The sequence below is a fragment of the Berghia stephanieae genome, chromosome 11 (genome assembly GCF_034508935.2).
Source record: "Berghia stephanieae isolate SIO BIC M18660-M18661 chromosome 11, UCSD_Bste_1.3, whole genome shotgun sequence".
NCBI classification, from domain to species: Eukaryota; Metazoa; Mollusca; class Gastropoda; order Nudibranchia; family Aeolidiidae; genus Berghia; species Berghia stephanieae.
Window position 1 is genome coordinate 12957798 of NC_088370.1, and position 5000 is coordinate 12962797.

Genomic DNA, 5000 nt, shown 5'->3' on the forward strand with positions numbered 1-5000 from the left:
AAAATCAAGCAACACTGAGCTTGATTAACGACTGTTTGTCGTAACTTTTTGAGCGGTTTTGCAAACTCTCACGAAATAACAAGTGAGCAAATAAGAAAGGCTTGTAATGCAAATTATGGAAATTTGCCGTGGTTAAGTTGAGCAATATGAAGTGCATTGGAGCTCATCATTATCATATAATATTATGAATTAGATTGAACAAATAAGATAATTACGACTATCTTTATAATGTAGGCTCCCTACTGAGAAATTTATGCGGTTCAACCATTCCTAATGAGGGAATTCCCAACACTGATGTATGGGAAACCCCGATTGAGTGACAAAATTAGATGAGCCGCGAAACTGGGTCAAATTTAAATTTAATCAATTACGTATTCATCTTTTCGGTAAACTTTTGCACACACCTTTTCTGACATACTAAAATAAAGACTTTCCGACAAAAATAATATTAGACAGCAACTAGTTTACTTTTAATTCTCTCCCTACCAGACATTTTAAAAATTTCCCCCGAAAATTCACACCCACCCGACACAAAAATAGACTTTTCCTAATCAAACAAAAAAGCAACAAGTGAAGTCTATACAGTACAGAATGTTGTTCAGCAAAATGATGTCTACAACACAATGTTTAGTAATTCATAGCTGTAATTAATTCATTTCTTTACATTTTGTGATGTACAAGAAAAAGAACTGAGCTTTTATATAGCGAAATATCCACTAACCGTGCTCAACGCGCTTTACAAGAGGTCCCTGACCAACAGCAACACTTAACATGTAGGACGGGACATGGCGCCTGTTAGGCGATATTACATTTTTTTTCGGACAGAGACAACACTGTCAACGGTCAAGAGAATGTGAGTAAAGAGCCTTTTCCAAGGACTCAACTATGCACCGAGCTAGTTATATATAGGTAGTTAATTATTGCGACTTCTATTTTCTCCTCTGAAAACTATGTGTTTTTAACATTTCAAGTAGGCAGGTCGTGGCCTTGTGCCTCTAGCGCCGAAGAGGATTAAATAAGTAACGCAATGAGATAATGGAGTGTATCTCTTATGGCTGTCTTTAAAACCCTCGATTGGACAGCCAATGGGCCTATTGACATCAGAGATGTTTGTTTAATGGATAAGCTTTACGGGACCGATCTACACTTCGGTTCATGGTGTATACTTAACCTCCCTAAGGGGGGACTAATAATGAATATGATACATATTGAATCAGGGGGTCTCGATAGCTCAGTTGGTAGAGCACTCACTTCACACGCAAAGGACACAAGATCGATCCCGGGTGCAGTGGAGATTTTTTTTCTGCCCCCCCCCCCCCCTGTGTCCAACCAGCAGCGGCTGTGTGGTATAGTGGTATGACACTCGCTTTCGGATCGAAAGGTCCTGGATTCGAGCCTCGCGCTCGGCGCATAGTTCAGTCCTTGGAAAACGCTCTTTACTCACATTCTCTCACCGTACTAAGGTGTAAAATGAGTACCTGGCCGTTAACAGCGTTGTCTTTGTCCGAAAAATTGTAATATCGCCTAACAAGCGTCATGTCCCGTCCTACATGTTAAATGTTACTGTTGACCAGGGACCCCATGTAAAGCGCTTTGAGCACATTTAGTGGATATTGCGCTATACAAAAGCTCAATATTTTTAAACCAGCAGCGAGAGGTAGCTGCCATGGTCTCTTATTAGAGCTGGCAGCAGCTTCTAATGATGCTCACACTACTATGTTATGACGATCGACCAAATCCGTAAATTCTTTACCGCACTCGTGCACCGTCGCAAACCCGCCCGGAAGCTTCGTTCAACTAGATGTTCTACGGTTTCGGGTTCTTTCCCACACTGGGTACATGTTGGACAGGTGGAAAGTCCCAACTGATGAAGCGATTTTGCCGTTAGGCAGGTTCTCGACCGAAGCCGATTTTGCTACCACCCAGAATTGGCGAAAAGAGCTTTGCGATAGACTAGCGTCCTGTCAAAAGGATAGCAAGCAATTGCTGTAGTCCGTTCCATGCTATAGAAACCGGAATAAACTTCGGCTCCATTGGCCTAATGGCTCTGCCGGACTACTAGATACTGAATAGTAAGGTGGCATAACTATTTTTGTAGCCAGATGTATGGGCCGATTCTAAGGATTACAAGAGATTTTTTTAAAGGGGGGGGGGGGGTGCAGCGTGGCTCAGCGGTACGGTCTTTGCTTCGTACCCGAAAGGTACCGTGTTCGATCACCCGCTGCTGCTGCTGCTGCGCTGTGTGGCCTTGTTGAACAAGTCACCTCACCATAACTCAATTTGCATCGCTGCTCTGCACTCCGCTGATGCCTGGGTTATTCCAGTATTCCCTTGGGATAGACACTTGAGAAAAATTTCCCCTACGGGGTGAATAAACGGAATGTTATTAATTTTTTTAAAAAATTATTAAGAGCGAGGATGGATGATCTTTATTGGCGAGCAGCGTGGCTCAGCGGATTGGAAGGTCCTGGGTTCGAGCCTCGCTCGGCAATAGTTGAGTCCCTGGAAAAGTCTCTTTGCTCACATTCTCTCACCGTACTCAGGTGTAAAATGAGTACCTGGCCATTAACAGCGTTGTCTATGTCGAATAAAAAAATGTAATACCGCCTAATAGCCGTCAATTGTTTCGTTCTACATGTCACATGTTGCTGTTGGTCCGGAACCCCTTGTAAAGTGCTTTGAGCACGTTTAGTGGATAGTGCTCTGTATAAAAGCTCAACGCTCAAGCGGTATGGTCTTTGCTTCGTACCCGAAAAGCACCTAGTTTGAACACCCGCCGCGTTGTGAGGCCTTGAGCAAGTTAACTCGTCCTAGATCAATTTGTGGCGCTGTACTGCGACTGATGCCAGTGTTATTCTAGTCTTCCAGTGAATTCCACTCTTAAGACAAATTCTCCGTCGGGGATAAATAAAGGAAATTTAATTTTTTTTTATTTTTTATCTCGAGCCATATACTATCTACTAAAAAAAACCCCAAAAAACTTGAGCTTTTATATAGTGCAATATCCACTATACGTACTCAAAGCTCTTTACAATGGGTCCCTGACCAACAGCAACACGAAACATGTAGAAGAAGACAAAGTTTTTCCAACAGACACAAAACTGTCAGGTACGGCCAGGTACTCATTTTAGACTCGAGACCGGTGAGAGAATGTAATTAAAGAGTCTTTTTTCCAAGGACTCAACAATGCGTCGAGCGAGGCTCGAACCCCGTACCCAGAACCTTCCGATCCGAAAGCGAGTGTCATACCACTAGACCACATATCCATACGTACTAAGTTGACCAATCAAATCAGGATTGAAGGTGCCGCACTCCTTCCATAATTTGAGCTTGTCATCCTGTTTACTTACCTACCTACCTACCTACTTGCCTGCCTATAAAAACAAGTTTACCGGTCATCTCTCATCTCTCCAGCCATATTCTACCGTCCGAACTGACCACAGGTCGTCTCTCCTACCTTGTTACACAGGTACATCGATTAGAAATTTGTGAACACCTAATTAATTAATTAATTAATTAATTAATTAATTAATTACTTTCTTAATTCAATTTGACTTTTTAAATTTATTATTTATCTATTTATTTATGTATCTATTCATTTGTTTGTTTGTTTGTTTTTATTTAGTTGTTTATCCATTTATTTATTTATTTATATTTTAAACTTTACATTGTCATGTGGATATAATTGTTTCCACTACTTTCATGACTGGTGTGAAAACGTTGACAAGTAAAATGCATGTCATCTAAAACAATCTTAAATCATGATAATTTATCATAGACTTATGTATGATTGTTACCGTATTTGTTTTCATGATTATTGTTGTCACTAATATTTCATGATAGATAGTATGCAGATGACGTCACTCAGGCCTTTGTTATTGTTTTTGCCATCCGCGTTTGTGAGTTGTTCTCACTAAACTATATTAATCTGACTATAAACGTTCATGGTTACACAGAGTTTGTGAGTTGGTCCGTTATACTTCCGGATGGCAATGTTGTGAACTCCTTGGCCAAGCGCATTCTATCTATACTTTGAATTTTGTACATTTATGATTCATTCGATCATGAACAATTTTCAATAACTTCAGTATTGTACTTCCGGATAGCAATGTTGTGATCGTTTTAGCCAAGCGCATGCTATCTATACGCTTGGCTAAGAAGCTCACAACATTGCCATCCGGAAGTATAACGGACCAACACACAAAACTTTGTGAAACCGTGGACGTTTATAGATAGTATACGCTTGGCTAAAAAGCTCACAACATTGCCATCCGGAAGTATAACGGACCAACACAAAACTCTGTGTAACCATGAACTTTAAATAGTCCGGATAATGCTGTTCAGTGAAAACTACTCATAAACGCGGATGGCAAAAAAAACAATAACAAAGACCTGAGTGACGTCAAATTCGATCTATCTATAGTCTGGTTATTATAGTTTAGTGATAAATATTACTCATAAACATGGATGGCAAAAAGCAATAACATTGATCTGAGTGGCGTCAACTTCATTCTACCTATAAATAGAATGAAGTTGACGCCACTCATGTCTTCATCAACTTCATTCTATCTATAGATAGAACGAAAATGACTCAGGTCTTTGTTATTGTTTGTGCCATCCGCGTTTATGAGTAATTCCCACTAAACAGTATTAACCAGACTATAAACGTTCAAGGTTACACATAGTTTTGTGTGTTGGTCCGTTATACTTCCGGATGGCAATGTTGTGAGCTTCTTAGCCAAGCGCATTCTATCTATACTTTGAATTTTGTACATTTATGATTCATTCGATCATGAACACGATAGATAGAATGAAGTTGACGTCACTCATGTCTTCATCAACTTCATTTTATCGATAGCAGTGCCCGCTCCTTAACTGTCTATTCATTCCAATTCTGAATCTTACTTACCCCCCTTGGACCATAACAGTATGTTCTACGTAGGCGAAGGTTAATCCTTATGAATCCCAAATTATAAAGTCAATAGTAAAGGGAGTTGGTA

General features: G+C 40.2%; 1 protein-coding gene and 1 long non-coding RNA gene across 2 annotated transcripts in view; one reads left to right on the top strand and one right to left on the bottom strand.

Annotated features, from left to right (window-relative positions):
* The window catches only part of LOC144956599 (uncharacterized), a 24005-nt gene that overhangs the window by 15817 nt on the left and 3188 nt on the right, over positions 1-5000 (top strand). The window contains exon 2 of the mRNA XM_078887203.1: positions 3415-3469. The gene's annotated coding sequence lies outside the window, so the exon portion shown is untranslated. The remainder of the gene's footprint in view (positions 1-3414; positions 3470-5000) is intronic.
* LOC144956600 (uncharacterized) overlaps positions 1-5000 on the bottom strand; it is a 20362-nt gene that overhangs the window by 6731 nt on the left and 8631 nt on the right. The window lies entirely within an intron of this gene.